The sequence below is a fragment of the Triticum aestivum genome, chromosome 3D (assembly GCF_018294505.1).
Source record: "Triticum aestivum cultivar Chinese Spring chromosome 3D, IWGSC CS RefSeq v2.1, whole genome shotgun sequence".
Classification (NCBI taxonomy): Eukaryota; Viridiplantae; Streptophyta; class Magnoliopsida; order Poales; family Poaceae; genus Triticum; species Triticum aestivum.
The window spans coordinates 461,020,175-461,038,386 of record NC_057802.1 but is presented as its reverse complement, the minus strand read 5'-3'; the positions used below and the strand labels follow the sequence as shown (position 1 = coordinate 461,038,386).

Here is an 18,212-nt window from a genome sequence, read left to right as displayed (position 1 = left end):
TATGGGAAGACAAAAGATACACCTGAGGCACGGGAGGACCTGCAACATTTGCACGAAAAAGACGGCATGCCTCCGAAGCAGTATGAAGGTCCTACCAGCTACGCTCTTACGAAAGAAGAGAAAGAAATCTTCTTTGAATGCCTGCTCAGTATGAAGGTCCTGACTGGCTTCTCGTCGAATATAAAGGGAATAATAAATATGCCAGAGAAAAAGTTCCAGAACCTAAAGTCTCATGACTGCCACGTGATTATGACGCAACTGCTTCCGGTTGCATTGAGGGGGCTTCTACCGGAAAACGTCCGATTAGCCATTGTGAAGCTATGTGCATTCCTCAATGCAATCTCTCAGAAGGTGATCGATCCAGAAATCATACCAAGGCTAAGGAGTGATGTGGCGCAATGTCTTGTTAGTTTCGAGCTGGTGTTCCCACCATCCTTCTTCAATATCATGACGCATGTCCTAGTTCATCTAGTCGACGAGATTGTCATTCTGGGGCTCGTATTTCTACACAATATGTTCCCCTTTGAGAGGTTCATGGGAGTCCTAAATAAATATGTCCGTAACCGCGCTAGGCCAGAAGGAAGCATCTCCATGGGCCATCAAACGGAGGATGTCATTGGGTTTTGTGTTGACTTCATTCCTGGCCTTAAGAAGATAGGTCTCCCTAAATCGCGGTATGAGGGGAGACTGACTGGAAAAGGCACGCTTGGAGGGGGGACTCAATAATATGCAGGGACGGATATTCTTGGTCTCAAGCACACCACAGAGTTCTACAGAACTCTACCTTGGTGACTCCGTATGTCGATGAACACAAGAACAGTCTGCGCTCCAAACACCCGGAGCAGTGTGACGACTGGATTACATGTGAACACATCAGGACTTTCAGCAGTTGGTTGGAAACACGTCTCAGAGGTGACACCACTGTTTGTGATGAGTTGTACTCGTTGTCCAGGGGACCATCTTCGACTGTATTGACTTACAAAGGATACGAGATAAATGGGAATACATTTTACACGATCGCCCAAGATCAAAAGAGCACCAACCAAAACAGCGGTGTCCGCTTTGATGCAGCAACCGAGAGGGGAAAGGACACATATTATGGTTACATAATGGACATATGGGAACTTGACTACGGACATGATTTTAAGGTCCCTTTGTTTAAGTGCAAATGGGTCAATCTGTCAGGAGGCGGGGTACAGGTAGACCCACAGTACGGAATGACAACAGTGGATCTGAACAATCTTGGGTACACTGACGAACCGTTCGTCCTAGCCAATGATGTGGCACAGGTTATCTATGTGAAGGACATGTCTACCAGACCGAGGAAAAGAAAAGATAAGGAAGCGAATACATCATACGATGAGCCAAAGCGCCACATAGTTCTTTCAGGAAAAAGGGACATCGTGGGAGTGGAGGGCAAGACAGACATGTCTGAAGATATGAAAAGTTTCATGAAAATTCCTCCCTTCAAAGTCAAGGCTGACCCAAGCATCCTGATAAACGATGAAGATTATCCATGGTTACGGCGCAATAAGCAAATGACACAAGCGAAGAAAAAGTGAAGACTTTCTCTGGCAACTATAATGATGATACCATGCCAACTTTGTAATAGACGAGTATGATACCATTGTCCGTTTTGTACAAGAAGTGCATCTAGTTTTTGCCGTAACCCTCTCAACTTTCTTGCACATGCTTGTGGATGAAATGATGATACCATGCCAACTTTCAACCTTTTCAGAGTTCATTTGAAATGTTTTTCAATTTTAGGGTCTTATAGCTCAAAATAATTAGTAAATGCAAGAAAAATAACAGGCCAAAAATTAAAAATTATGCCACCTACTGGGCCACCACGGCCTGAATACGATTAGAAACCCATCCATGGGCCAGGATTCAGGCCCGCAGAAGGCCCAGTAGGCCCACAGGCATGTACAGAGAGGTTAGGCCCGTAAGCCTGCTTTAGAGAGGAGCTCGACAGCTCAGGCGCACCGCACCTTATAAACAGGTGCGACTCTCTCTTAGCTAGCGAGGTGGGACTAAACTCACCACCACGCCGCTGTGCAAGGCCATTGGTCCCGGTTGGTGGCACGACCCGGGACCAATTCCACCCTTTGGTCCCTGTTGGTGCCACGAACCGGTACTAATGAGGCTGTGGCCCCATGAGCTCCTTTAGTACCTGTTCGTGGCACGAACCGGTACTAGAGTTTCTTACTAAGCAGTTTTTTAGTCCCACCTCGCTAGCTGAGAGGCACTAGGAGCGGTTTATAAGCCCTGAGTGCAGAGACGATGAAGAAGAGGCGCAATGCTCACGTTGCTTAGCTTCAAGCCTTGAGGAATAAGGTAGACTGCATCGAGCTATGTGCAGTGCAGTCTACACTATTCCGAAAGGCTTGAAGCAAATCAACGAGCATTGCGCCTCTTTTTTATTTTTAATAAGTTTTTTGTTGTAAGTAGAAACAAAACAAAATAAATAAAGCAAAAAAGAAAACAAAAAAACTAAATACAACAAAAAAAATTCATAAAGAACTTTTTTTGATAGAAACTTTAATAGCAAAAAGAATTATCATAAAGTAAAATAAATAAGTAATTAGAAACAAAATAAAATAAAATAAATAAGTTTTTTGTTGTAAGTAGAAACAAAACAAAATAAATAAAGCAAAAAAGAAAACAAAAAAACTAAATACAGCAAAAAAAATTGTTGGGGCGCTGCCCGCTTGGCCTTCCAACCCTCAGGTTTGCAAATACAGGCCCAGAAGGGCTAGGAGGCTAAACGGGCAGCGTGCCAAAGTTAGGCCCAGAAGCCTGCTATAGAGAGGAGTTCGAAACAGCAGCCGCGCCGCGGCTTTCAAACTGGTGCGGGCGCCCCTCGGCTAGCGAGGTGGGACTAAACTTTTGGCCGCGATGCGGGCAGCAAGAGGCCTTTGGTCCCGGTTCGATGCACCAACCGGGACCAATGCCCCCCCTTTAGTCCCGGTTGGTGCCACCAACCGGGACCAAAGGCGCCCCTTCCCGCCCTTTGCGTCGCAAAAAAATTGTTGGGGCGCTGCCCGCTGGGCCCTCCAACCCTCGGGGTTTGCAAATACAGGCCCAGAAGGGCTAGAGGGCTCAACGGGCAGCGCGCCAAAGTTAGGCCCAGAAGCCTGCTATAGAGAGGAGTTCGAGACAGCAGCCGCAGCGGGGCTTATAAACCACTCCGAGCCCTTCTCAACTAGCGAGGTGGGACTAAACTTTTGGCCGCGACGCGGGCAGCAAGAGGCCTTTGGTCCTGGTTGGTGGCACCAACCGGGACCAATGCCCCCCCTTTAGTCCCGGTTGGTGCCACCAACCGGGACCAATGCCCTTGCTATATAACCAGGACTTGTGAAAATTTCACATCTCCCTCGCCTCCCTCGCCAGTTGCCCCCGCCGCCAGGCTGCCCAAATCGCTCGCGCGCTCCTCGTCGCCGTCGCCGCCACCGGCCGCCATCCCCGTCTCCCCGTGCCCCTGCCCCGCGCCCGAGCCCACGCCGGTCGCCGCCCCGTGCCCCTGCCCCGTCCCGAGCACGCGCGGCCGCGCCACGGCCCGCCCCCACCATTGTCGTCGTCGCCGGCGCCCGCCCCACTGCCGCCCCTGCCTCGACGCCGCCCCTCCTCCCCGTTCGGTCCGACTCCGGCGACCCCCTTTCCTCCCTGTCCCCTCGATCCTCTTCATATAATTTTTTTTCATATGCATATGTTGATTATATGGATGGATGGATGATGTATATGTTCATTATATGGATGGATGGATGATGTATGCTTTTTTTTCATATGATTTTTTAGGCAGATTTTTAGAATTTTTTGTGTATGTATGTTATGTTTATATGTATGTATGTATGTATGTTTATATGCAAAGCATATGCAAAGAAAATGTATGAATGGTCATATGCAAAGAAAAATGTATGTATGGTCATATGCAAAGAAAATGTATGTATGTATGTTCATATGAAAGAAAAATGTATGTATGTATGTATGTTCATATGCATATGCAAAGAAAATGTATGTTCATATGCATATGCAAAGAAAATGTATGTTCATATATATGATGATATGTTCATATAAAAAGGAAAATAAGAAGAGGAAGAAAGGAGAAGAAGAGGAGAGGAAGAAGAGGAGAAATAAATAAGAAGAGGAAAAAAGAAGAGGAGAAGAAGAAAGGAATAGAAGAGAAGAAGAAAAAAATAGAAAAAAAATCTATTTTTTCTTCTTCTCTCCTCTATTCCTTTCTTCTTCTCCTCTTTTTTTTTCTTCTTTTTTTCTTTGATCTTCTCCTCTATTCCTTTTCTTCTTCTCCTCTTTTTGTTTCTTCTTCGTTTTCTTATGTTTTATCAGGTCTGTCGTCGTCGATATACCCCTCTCCCGATAACTTCAACACGAGGGGGGTCGATATACCCCCTCCCCGCCGATAATATTATTTTCCCATGTACGTATGTCGTCGCTGTCGATATGACCCCCTCCCGATAACTTCAACACGTGGGGGGGGGTCGATATACCCCCTCCCCGATAACATTATTTTCCCATGTATGTATGTCGTCGTTGTCGATATATATAACTCCCTCCTAGATAACTTCGACATGATGGACGGTCGATATTTATACCCCCTCTCGACCGTGATAACTTATACCACGGGAGCACCCCCCGGCCCTCTCGCTCGACCAAAACTCTCGAGGACACCCAAACCCTAGAAAAAAAGATGTCGGTCTCCTACCCCCTCCCGCCGCGCCCCTACCGTTGCCTAGGCCACCCCAAACCCGGAATAAGCTAGGTCTACGTTTGCACTAATATATCCACCTGCTGTCATGTTTGTGTAATAATTGCCATGTTGTAATATTTGCAGAAACAATGGAGCACGGACGAGACGAGCAAGCAGAAGAGGTGTTGGGGGACATAATCTTAGCCAGAGGTGATATCTTGTCGTATCTTAACGACAATGATGGTCTGGAAGAACAGGGTGAAGAAGCAGGCTACGGTGATCGAAGAGTGGAGGAGGAAAGCCATGATTATGATGGCTCCGGTGACCCAATGCTGGTGCAAGAAGGAGCCCGTGGTGACGGCTCCGGTGACCGAACAGAGTCCGGCCAGGTAAATATATTAGTTAAGCCTGTGCTGACTAGCTAATTGATGCATTCATTGTTTTGGTATGTACACATATTAATTAACACTCGTCTTTCTTCTTTTTTCTAGCCCTCCGGATCGAGCACAACTGCGGTAAAGAGACGAGGCCCGAAGAGAAAGTTGCGCTCGGATGAAAGGTTTGAGATCACAGCAATCGCGCGCGACGGCCAACCGATTGAACCCATCCGGACAAAGGATGCATTTGCTGCTCAGTGCGGGGTTCTAGTTAGGGACAAGATCCCGATCAGCATCCACCAATGGTATAAGCCTAAGAAGGAAGACCCTGAGGTGTCTTATGTCAATGATATGCAGAAAGATGATCTTTGGACTGAGCTGAAGGCAAATTTCACCCTACCGCCAGAGGAGGATCCGGAGAAGCCAGTTATAGAGCAATTAATCAAGTCTCATGCTCTTAAGAAGATGGCAGACCTATTCAGGAGGTGGAAGAATGAGCTGAAAACGTTTGTCGACAAAGAAGAGACACCAGAATTCATCGGCCGGTATGAGAAGATCAGAGATCACTGGCCCGCATTTGTGGCCCACAAGACATCGGAAAAGAGTAAGAAGATGTCAGCGACAAACAAGAAGAATGCTGCAAAGAAGAAGCTTCACCATCGCACGGGGTCAGGTGGCTACCTCAAAGCCCGACCTAAGTGGGCCAAGGCTGAGAATGATCTGCTTGAAAAAGGGATCGAACCACAGACAATGAACTGGACAGACCGTTGCCGGACTTGGTTCTTCGGGGCTGGCGGAACCTTGGACCCTGTATCAGGGAGGTGCGTTTGGACGAACGAGCTTTTGAGAATACCAGTCAAGAAGATTCAGCAATATATCGATGCAGCGCAGGAAGGGACGTTCGTTCCAGACAGAGAGAACGACGAGCTCACAATGGCCCTCGGGAATCCTGAGCACCCTGGACGGACACGAGGCACGCCAGGCTCCGTTCCGTGGAAGGCTGGTTTTCCGGACGCGGGCGGTTACAAAAGCCAGGAGAGGAGGAAAAAAGTGGAGCAGATCCAAATTCAGAAGCTGCACGAAAGGGTTCAAGCGCTAGAGGAACGAGACGGCAATCGACATGCCGAAACTGCCCCCGAAGCTACACCGCCATCTCAGCGGAGAAGCAGCGTGGCTTCCACCGAGCTGCTTCAGCTGGAGCATGCGGCTCCTGCTAGCTACCCCGTGGATGCTATCACGGAGTCTCAACATTGCCACCTTATGGCGGAATGGCAGAACTTCAAAGTCAAGGCGGCTGTTGGCTCTGTTTTACCTCCTGAACCCGGCGCAACCTACCACTGCCGGCCGATTCCAGAAGGATATGCTAGGGTGATGGTGGATGAAATAACGGAGGGATTTGAGGAGCTCCAGCTTGACCACCCTACCGGTGAAGGGGAGACTCGGCTGGGTTCTGCTCTGAAGACTCCATGCCTATGGCGGAAGGAGCTCATCAAGCTTCCGAACTGGACGGCTCCGGCGAGTAAGGGCACTCCGCCTCCTCCTCCGGCGAGTGATCAGGGCACTCAGCCTCCTTCTCCGGCGCGTGGCGGCACTCCGCCACCTTCTCCGCCAGCGCCGGCGCGCCAGAGCAGCCAGCCTCCTCCTTCTCCGCCTCGTCAGCAAGGGCGGAAGAGACCCGCCGCCGCTGCGGCTGCTCCGGCGCGTCGTAGTCCTTCTCCTCCGCCTCGTAAGCAAGGAAAGAAGACAGCCGCAGCCGCTCCGTCTGCTCTGCCGGCGTCTAGCAGTACAGCTGCCAGAGGCGGGAGGCAATACAGATTCGGTCCTTCTCTGAAGACTCCAGAGAAGTTACCATACGAGAGGACCGAGGAGGAAACCAGGAAGATCGTGCGAGCCGAAGTGACAAACTTCTTTGAAGGGGTGAAAGCAAAGAAACATCCACCTCCGGAGGAGAAGGTAGATCCGGTGAAAGCAAAGCGCACTCTGGCTGCCCTGACAAAACCACCAAAGTCTCCGCCGAGAGGCAACTATGAGCGCATTCTTGCAAAGACATATGCCGAAGCGGAGCGGTCGGGAAGTACTGTCAGTGATCAAAGGTTAAAAGAACGACGAGCTGGGAAAAAAATTGCCCAGCTCGGCGAACAAGCGAACCAATCGTGCCCCCCGCTCAAGGTGTCAAAAGACATCGTCGCTAATGATCCGAGTATGGTGCCCGGTTATAGCAATCTTGGAGATTACCTGCCCGACGATGTACATTATGAAATCATGGAGGTGGACGAACACAAATACCATTACGGGAAGCCTCTCGTCAAAGATGAAAGATCTCTAACAACGATGATGCGAAGACTACATGATTGGTACATGAAAACCTGCAGAGAGTCTGATGGGATGGATACTTTGACGCTGAGAGTTAAACCGGAGCATGACCTCGTTGGAATTGATCTGCTGAATGTTCCATTTGAGGATTTCTTCCAGTTTTACAATCAAAAGGCCCTCGATAAAACAACGATCACTTGCTACTGTCTGTAAGTAGTACTACTTCTGTCATTAAGTCTCTCTATATAGGTCAGCTCTTTCATTGCATGTATTTATAATTATCCTCACTATATTATGCAGATTGAAGATCGCCGAATTGAAGAAAAGACAAATCGGTGATATTGGGTTCATTAACACAAATCTCATAGATGCATATACGGTTGAAAAACATCCCAAAGAAGCCGAGGCCAACTTGCTACAATCGTTGGTATTAAATCAAAACAAAGATATAATACTCTTTCCTTACAACTTCAAGTGAGTGTTACTGTCTTGTGCATATTCGGTTTCCCTTATTAGTCCAGGTTATGGTAATGTAATTGATGACTTATGCATGCATGCGCAGCTTCCACTATATTCTCCTAGAGATTAAGCTTGAGCAGGGAGTAGTAACCGTCTTAGACTCGAGACGAAAAGATCCCCAGGACTATGCGAACATGACTCAAATGCTCGAGAAGTAAGTTAAATCGATCATTATCCACCATATCAGCAACTTTGTTCATTTCCTGATATCAAGTAATTGTTTTCTTTGTCTGGCAGGGTTTGGAGAAAATTCACCTCAAAAGCTCCGGGACTGCCGAAGAAGCTGCAATTTAATCACCCGAAAGTAAGTACTATAGTAGCATGTTCCGCGCATCTCCTAGTGATTCAAGCGCTAGTTTCATCAATACCATTTAGCATGCTTGCTTATCAGTTTTATTGACCTCTATTTCTTGTAAAGTGGTTGTGGCAGGAACCGGGAATAATTACTGTGGATACTACGTTTGCGAGTCCATCCGCTACACGACCTGTGAGCGGGGCTACACTGAAGAACAATATGAAGTGCGTAAGCAATAATATTCACAATTTTATTTTATTACCATCATTTGTGTTGAGTTTCATTTATTCATATATATATGTATTGACCCCCTTCTTCAAATTAGATGTTTCGGAAGCGGGATGAACTCCTAGCACCGGATCGTATGCGAGGAATTCAAGAGGAATTGGCGGCATTCTTCCTTGACCACGTGATCGCTGAAAACGGAGAATACTATGTGGACCCTGTGTTCCTACAATTTAATTAGGAGATTGTATTGTAAGAGATAATTATTGTATATATGTAGCCGGTAGTGTCGGATAGATATACGAGAACTTGTTGTTCGACCAATATCTCGGAGAAGGAGAGGTGGTCGATATCACTTCTCTCTGTATGCATATGTTCATGACGATCTTCTGTTTCCTTCATTTGATTACTAGCTAGCGTGTCTACTCCTCTCCATACGTATATAGTACGTAGCGTCGACCAAGCACGGAGATAAGAGAGGACACTTCTCTCTATTAATTAGCTAGCTAACACAATATATGAAACACCTAAATTAACCCCCCAAAACCCCTAAACCACCCCTTTCAAAAAAAACAAAAACCTCAGCTCCTGCCAGCTGCTGACGCGTGGATGCCTATTGGTCCCGGTTGGTGACACCAACCGGGACAAAAGGCCCTACCTATTGGTCCCGGTTGGTGGCACCAACCGGGACCAAAGGCCCCCCTGCCTGGGCTGGCAGCAGCGGCCACGTGGAGGACCTTCTGTCCCGGTTCGTGTAAGAACCGGGACTAAAGGGTTAGGGCTTTAGTAACGACCCTTTAGTCCCGGTTCGAGAACCGGGACAAAAGGCCCTTACAAACCGGGGTAAAAGCCCCTTTTCCTACTAGTGTATGTCAAGAATCAACTAAGGAATAAAATGGGTGACGAATATTTAAAAAATTGCTATCTTACCACACATTTGTCGTCCTATTATATTGCATTGCAAAAATATAAAAAAAAATACAAGAATACCCAGGAGCAGATTCATAGCTCCGCCACTGCTTGCAGGTCATCACTTCTAAAAATGAAACTTGCTCTAGCTGGAATAAACTCAAAAGGTTTTGAAAATCTGCATCAGCCGTCCACCTCAACCGCTCCATTTGTTATCTAGCAGAAGTAATATGCCGGGAATGGGAAGGAAAGGTCGTGCGGTCTTTATTTTGAGGACTAAGTGTGCAGTGTCTTTTGAAAGCAAGAGTAAGTCTGTAGTATTTACTGTTTCATTTTTAACTCTCAGCCAGCTGACAGTCTTAGTTTGTGGATGTCAAGATTTGTCAATTTAACATTGAGATCCAAGAAAGGTTGCTACTTTTTAAAATTGAGAATAAATACTAAAAAATGTTCACAAGATGAACAAGTTCTTGCTATGAACGGTTTGCAAAAAAGACAACAACTTAATTTACTTTCAGTCGAATACTTGTTTGGTTACACAAGATGAACAAAGTATTGCAAGTCGGTGAATATTTTTGTATACATATGAACGGTTTCACTAGTGCAGAGTGGTGTAGATATATCTGAACAATTTTAAAGTACGTTTAGGATGGGGTATTTTGTGCATGTGGGATAGGTGTATGTGCACTACTGTTAATAGAATTGCCTAATAATTAATTAGTTATTAGTCCTTTTTAAGGGAAAATTGCTGCTTACTAAACTAAGTTTCCGCCAAATCTGAGCGTGTCCACAATACCGTGTGATTATTCTGAAAACATTATACACCACTAGTTATGGAAATATATATCGATGCTCTTAATTATGGGGTCCAATTACAGCTAAGTATGAATTCTCTTAATTCCAATTAATTTGGTATTGACCTGATTCACTGTTAGAAAAAGGCATGTATTGATATCAGAGTCACTAATAAAAGGCCTTCCATTGATCTTTAGTTCACAACTTAGAGCCAGAGAAACAAGATAAGTGTTCCTTCCAACACCACATTTAGCTAAGATGAAGACTACACAGACGCTGCTCCTTATTCTCGCCTTCCTCGTGCTATCACCAGGTATTATTTCAGTGGTTTTTGTTTCATCAACTCGACCAAGAAACTATGGCCACGATGTGTGACTAGTTTAATTTATTTGTGTTAAATATTTTCCAGGGGAAATGCTAAAGGTAACTGATGGTCTTTGCTCAGCAGCAATTAAACCGACGTATGTACCATGTGATCGTCCAAGTTGTCTGCATGTTTGTCGCCAGTTTCTCCATGTTTGCGCTACATGCACCTGGTCTGGTGAGTGCACCTACGAGGGATGCAGGTGCACAGTATGCGACCCCTAATAAACAAAAGAGTTGCATGGTGCATACAAATTCATACATAAAGTTAAAGAATGACACAAATTAGCCCTACAACTTGTGTTTGAGGTACATTTTCGTCAGTGGCCGTTAACTTTGCCTACATGACGCCAGCAAGGCCAAGGCCTCACTCTCTTTTCTTTGGGTCCCACCTGTAAGTGGGAAAGAGAAAGGAAAAATAATGCAGGGGTGCTGCTGCCTGAACTCGAACTCGAACTCGAAGAGCTCGCGGCTCGCGAGGGTTTCATCAAGCAGTGCACCACATTCTGTTACTTGGTTGTAGTGAGAATTGATTGAAATGAAACATTCGCACATTCTATTACTTGAACTGGCCGAATTATTTTTTCTATGTTCAAGAATTCCTTTCTTTACATTCTGCTATCTGACAAGTTTGAACTGCCTGAATAGGTAAACCGGGGTAAAAACCGGGCCGTCGAACGAGCCATACGTGCGTTAATAAATTGTAATAACAATCAGTCTGCATGGATTTGGATTCGATCCTTGGTTGTTGCAGTAATCGCCTTTAGGTTTGGCCCAACCATCACACCCAAGATACCTTATTATTGTCTAAAAAAAACTATTTTAAGAAACTATTGTCTAAAAACAATAATTATAGAAACTGATGGTATTTGATCACTTTATATTTAGTGCCTAAAAACAAGTTGATTAACCAGTAGACCGGTGGTCTGACCGGTAAAGATCTAAACCAAAAGGCTAGCCGGCTCGGTTTTCAAAATTATGGGAGAAAGAACGAACAGTTTTGAAATGATATAGAAAGCATTCTATGTCAAGGTAATCTTTTGATGGGCTATGCCAAGGTAATCAACAAGTAGAAGTTGGTACACTGGCTAAGCGCTTTTGCTGGAGAACGTGAGATCTCATTTTTGACTCACGTCAGCTGCAGTTGCTGTGCAGTTTTTCTATTTATTCTTCTTTCACCACTTACAGGTGAGACCCACAAAAAAGAGAGTGTGGGGCTGGCCTCGTTGGCATGCTATGTAGTCCAAGTTAACAGAGAGTTAACAGCCACCGACGAAAATGCATGTAAATGTACCTCAGACACAAGTTGTAGGGCAGGCTAATTTTGTGTCATTTTTCAATTTTATGTATGATTTTGTACGTGTCGTACAAGTTTATGTACTAATCGTGTAATTAACTCTAAACAAAAATAAGACTTTAGTTCTCCCTTCTTTTCACAGTGCTCCAAGGTGTACTGGTGGTAAGGATGCCACATGGGCAAAAAATTTGATGTGGTAGAGAAATTTAAGAGAAGACAGAGCATTATGGTGACCCCAGGAAAAAACAATGCGAAGCGCGTGAACCTATGCAAAATGGCTACCAACCAATGCATAATAAAGGAGTTTAGGTGTTAAACAATTAAATGAGGGGTTAATTTGATAAATGTCACTCGAATTCTGGCGATTCTGAGTGGCATTTTCCAAAATGTCAGCAGTGGTGTTTTTCAAAGTTTGCAGTGGTGTTTTTTCAAAATTTGGAAATTGCAGTGACATTTCTCGAAATCGCCATAATTCAAGTGGCATTTATCCAGTTAACCCTTAAATGAGAGAGCCTTAACTACAAAAGCTAAGCATTTATGTATTGGGGAAATTAGTTGCTAAGGTTTTTAATGCACTTAGCATCTCACCTAAGCACCGATGCATTGGAAGATGCCTGGATGTACGATGGTGCACGTTATAATAATTAAAGTAATATTGAAATGGTTTTTACGCATGTACTAGTATAATTGCATGTGTGTTTCATAAGATACATAGCTAAATTATATGCCACCTACTTGTGTTGCCAATTATCTTTCTTCCCATCCTTGTCAGACTGTGATCGCAGTGTCCACTTGACCACAACTCGTCCAAACGCATCTGCCTCGACTATGACAAGGCCTCACTCCTGACCAACCTACAGAAGCTGGTATTAATCAATACACGAAAAGCTCAATGGAGCAAACATCTGTCGTCATGATACGGCCAAGGAAACCAACCAAGTTCCCTGAATGTTCCAATTGGCATGAAACAACTAATTCGATAACCGATGTCACGTTACAAGCTGTACCCTGAATTCTAATACTGGATGAAAGTAAACCTCCAATGCAGTGGCGGAGCTTCAAAGAAAATGTTGGGCGGGCTAGACAAAGAGAGAGCACCGATTTTTTTTTTAAATTATAAGTCATCGGCGTTAGTCTGTCATACAGGATTACACATGGAGTGAGAATATATGTATATATCAATTGAATTTTGAAATGATCTTTTCTTCTTTTGAAAACCAAATCAATTCTTCTCTAGGTGTGACCGTGTAACATCCCAAATTTTCAATTTGGAATGTTATACATTAGATCATCGGAGAGAGTTGGGGAGTTTTCGCGGTTTTCATATTTGATTTTTATCAAAAAATGAAACGAGGATTTTTTGGTTTTAATTTATTTTTCTCTTCGAAAAATATTTCATATTAAAATATACGAGAGGAGAAAATATGACTTCTCCAAAATAATTGAAATATTGGAGGAAAAATATTAAAATCAGATATTTGATTTTATTCGGATTTTATTTGCAATTTTACTTGCATTAGAAAATTGCATGTTTTCAAAACTGCATTTTTGGGCCAAGAAAATGTTCATCTCGTTTTAATTATTTTAATTAGACGGTGAAAATTTGTTTTGGCAATTTTGAATTTTATTTATTTTTCTACGATTTTTTTAGGTTTGGCGAAAATATTTTTAAAAAAAATCCCGCGAGCGCCGACTGGGCCGAAGCCCAGCCGAGCGGCCCAGCTTACCCCGCCGCCGTCTCCCTCCTGGAGACTGCGCCGCCGCCTGAGTCCGGCTCGAGGCCGACTCCCGCCGCCTTGCCCCCTCCCCCACGGCAGCACCCCCCACCTATAAGTACCCCGCCCCGCCGCCACCTCCCCCAGACCCGAAGCTGCCGGAGCCGAGCCGCCCGACCCCGCCGCCGAGAGGAGCCGCCGCTCGCCGCCCCTCGACGTCGCCCGTCCCCTCCCCGAGCCCCGCCGCCCCTCGCCGCACCCCTACGACCCCGCCGGAGCCCGTCCCGAGCCTCGCCGGAGGTTAGCCGCCGCCGCCGTCCGGTTTATTGTTTATTTTTTTCAAAACCCTAGATTTATTTTTTTATAGATCATTTTTTTTCGGTTTAGTTAGTTAGTGAACGTTCGCCGGTTCGTTCGTTTCAACGAACGTGTTCGCCGGTTAGTCGCAGTTAACGAACGTCCGTTCGTTTAACTGTTCGTCAGTTTTCTTTTTCGTCGGTTTTTCCGCGATTATTCCAGATCGCGATTTCTGATTTGATTTTCGTTCTGGTATATCTTTTAGCTCGTTTAACGGAATCAGGCGATTCAAGCGCCTAGAGTTTCGTCTCAAAATTCTCTTTCCGTCTAACCAACTCAAACAAGTTTTTGCTACTGTAAAATTTGACTTAGATCCAGATTAGTAAACGAAGCTTGTTTCTTTCGCCGTTTGACTTTCGTTGCTTCGTTTGATTTGATTCTTTTTGCAAACCGGAGTTCTTCAGTTGAACTTTCTGGTTAGATCTTTATTTGAGTTTTACCTGTGCATTAGATGAGTGCTTATTGTTTGCTTGTTTGTTTGCGATAGAGTACCCGGAGTGCGCCGCTTGCTATTTCGAATCTCTAGGTTTCACGGATCATCAGCAAGGCAAGTAACACTTTGATCATACCTCTTTTACTACCCAGTTTTATTGCATTAGATCAATCCTGAGACATTGCATGATTAGGATCTAATTAAATTGTGGGTATTGGGAAGTAGTTGAGGTAGTACCTATCACCTGTTTATTATCAAACCCTTGGGAGTTACTTCTACGTTCGCTCATATTGCTATGCTATGCTAGTAGACGTGGATTGGGTTTGAGTGTTACCATGACAGATGTGAGATTGTTAATTAATGGTTAACCTTAAGGTGGCAACTAAAACTCACATCTAGGTGGATTGAGGTACCTGGGTATTCCAGGATTGCCTATTTTTCTGTTGGACCGCCACCCAGGTTCAAAGGGATCATGAGATTATTCATGCTAGAAACTTCCGTGTGCAGCCACAAGCTATTATGGGCTCTAGCATAGTTGATTAAGTTGTGTGAGCTCTTGAAGAGGTAGACTAGCAGATGTAGGGGTTGTAGGTGGTACTGTCTACCCGGAGTAGAGAGTTAACACTTCTGAAAGACTGTGTCTCGGTCATCCGTTTCTCAAACACCCTGAAGTGCGAGAATCCCAACGGAGGAGATCGAGTCTTGTGGGGAAAAGTGCACAAACCTCTGCAGAGTGTATAAACTAATCATGGTTAGCCGTGTCCCCGGTTATGGACAACTTGAGTATCTAGTATCTAGATTTTCATATGAATCTCATCATGTTACTTTAATTAATTTTGTTGGGTTAATGATGATACTTAATTGGGATTGAGAATGCTGTCAACCATTCTCAATGTTTAACAACCACCATGATAGTTAAATAAAATTTATTCCTTTGCAGTAGGGAAAATTAGCTTTTCGCAAAACTGTAACCATAGAGCCTTCTACCAGCCATATATGTAACGCCCACGATGCGGCTATATCTCCCACGTGTCGAGGCACGACTTAGAGGCATAACCGCATTGTGGTTTTGTCGCAAGAAGGGTCATCTTCACACAATCCCATGTAATGAACAAGAATGGGATAACGAGAGTTGGCTTACAATCGCCACTTCACACAATACAATACATATAATTCATACATCATCCAAAATCCACACATAGGCCGACTACGGTCAAGATCCAAATGAAAATAAGATAACCCCAAATGCTAGATCCCCGATCGTCCCAACTGGGCTCCACTACTGATCATCAGGAAAAGAAACATAGTAACGCCACGTTCCTCGTCGAACTCCCACTTGAGCTCGGTTGCGTCATCTGCACTGGCATTGTCGGCACCTGCAACTGTTTTGGTAGAATCTGTGAGTCACGAGGACTCAGCAATCTCACACCCGCGAGATCAAGACTATATAAGCTTATAGGAAAGGATGGTGTAATGAGGTGGAGCTGCAGCAGGCACTAAGCATATATGGTGGCTAACATACGCAAGTGAGAGCGAGAAGAGAAGCAACGCAACGGTCGCGAAGCTAGAAATGATCAAGAAGTGATCCTGAACTACTTACGTTCATGCATAAGACGAACCGTGTTCACTTCCCGGACTCCGCCGAGGAGAGACCATCACGGCTACACACACGGTTGATGTATTTTACTTGGGTCAAGTGACAAGTTCTCTACAACCGGACATTAACAAATTCCCATCTGCCTCATAACCGCGGGCACGACTTCCGAAAGATAATACTCTGCAGGGGTGTCCCAACTTAGCCCATCATAAGCTCTCACGGTCAACGAAGGATAAACCTTCTCCCGGAAAGACGCGATCAGTCTCGGAATTCCGGTTTACAAGACATTTCGACAATGGTAAAACAAGACCAGCAAAGCCACCCGAATGTGTCGACAAATCCCGATAGGAGCTGCACATATCTCGTTCTCAGGGCACACCGGATTGTCCAAGCTTCCGATAGGCGAGCCCAGAGTTGCCCCTGGTGGCCACCGGCGACTGACAGGTTGGGCCAATACTCAGAGGAGCACTAGCCCGGGGGTTTAAATAAAGATGACCCTCGGGCTTGCGAAAACCTCTAACCATCCTTTCCTAGCAAACCGTTGTTTGGCTAAGTTACTGCTTTTGCTCAGCCCTTCTTATAGCGTTGCTAGTTACAGGTGAAGTTGAAGTTGGTTCCATGCTGGAACATGGATATTTTAGAATATCACAATATCTCTTATTTAATTAATGCATCTATATATTTGGTAAAGAGTGGAAGGCTCGTCCTTATGCCTGGTGTTTTGTTCCACTCTTGCCGCCTGTAACGCCCACGATGCGGCTATATCTCCCACGTGTCGAGGCACGACTTAGAGGCATAACCGCATTGTGGTTTTGTCGCAAGAAGGGTCATCTTCACACAATCTCATGTAATGAACAAGAATGGGATAAAGAGTTGGCTTACAATCGCCACTTCACACAATACATAAATGAATTCATACATCACTCAAGATACACACATAGGTCCGACTACGGAACCAAAATAAAAGAAGACAACCCAACTGGGCACCACTACTGATCAATATGAAAAGAAACAACACAACGAACAAGATCTTCATCGAGCTCCCACTTGAGCTCGGTTGCGTCACCTGCACTGGTATCCCTGGCACCTGCAACTGTTTTGGTAGAATTTGTGAGTCACGAGGACTCAGCAATCTCACACCTGCGAGATCAAGACTATTTAAGCTTATAGGAAGGAAAGGGTAGTGAGGTGGAGCTGCAGCAAGCACTAGCATATATGGTGGCTAACATACGCAAATGAGAGCGAGAAGAGAAGCAACGGAACGGTCGTGAACTAGCACTGATCAAGAAGTGATCCTGAACTCCTACTTACGTCAAACATAACCCAGAAACCGTGTTCACTTCCCGGACTCCGCCGAGAAGAGACCATCACGGCTACACACGCGGTTGATGCGTTTTAATTAAGGTCAAGTGTCAAGTTCTCTACAACCGGATATTAACAAATTCCCATCTGCCACATAACCGCGGGCACGACTTTCGAAAGATATTACCCTGCAGGGGTGTCCCAACTTAGCCCATTATAAGCTCTCACGGTCAACGAAGGATAAACCTTCTCCCGGAAAAATCCCGATCAGTCTCGGAATCCCGGTTTACAAGACATTTCGACAATGGTAAAACAAGACCAGCAAAGCCACCCGAATGTGCCAACAAATCCCGATAGGAGCTGCACATATCTCGTTCTCAGGGCACACCGGATTGTCCAAGCTTCCGGTAGGCCAGCCCAGAGTGGCCCCTGGTGGCCACCGGCGACTGACAGATTGGACCAACACTCAGAGGAGCACTGGCCCGGGGTTTAAAATAAAGATGACCCTTGAGTCTGCAGAACCCAAGGGAAAAAGGCTTAGGTGGCAAATGGTAAAACCAAAGTTGGGCCTTGCTGGAGGAGTTTTATTCAAGGCGAACTGTCAAGAGGGTCCCATAAATCACCCAACCGCGTAAGGAACGCAAACTCAAGGAACATAATACCGGTATGACGGAAACTAGGGCGGTGTAACGCCCCGAGACCGACGCTTCAGAAGACTTCCATATTCTCGTGATCACCGTGTGTTTCTTTTGTGCTTGCTCTTTTAATTTTTGCATTGCATCATGTCATCATGCCATCATGTCGTTAATCTTTGCATAAAAACTCAACTAAAATAAACTGCATGGATCTTCGATCCATTTAAATCGAGGGAATTCACATGGTGATTTCTCTTTATAACATATCCTCCTAATACTTATGGAGCTATTATAAATATTCCATTAGTTTGGTATTAACCGGATTCCCATGCCTTTTCCTTCTCAATTCCCGGCCTCCATCCTTGCTGTAAA

General features: G+C 45.2%; 1 protein-coding gene across 1 annotated transcript in view; it reads right to left on the bottom strand.

Moving 5' to 3' along the window:
* Window positions 1-18,212, bottom strand: part of LOC123076369 (uncharacterized) — a 41,236-nt gene that overhangs the window by 22,227 nt on the left and 797 nt on the right. The gene's annotated exons all lie outside the window — the stretch shown is intronic.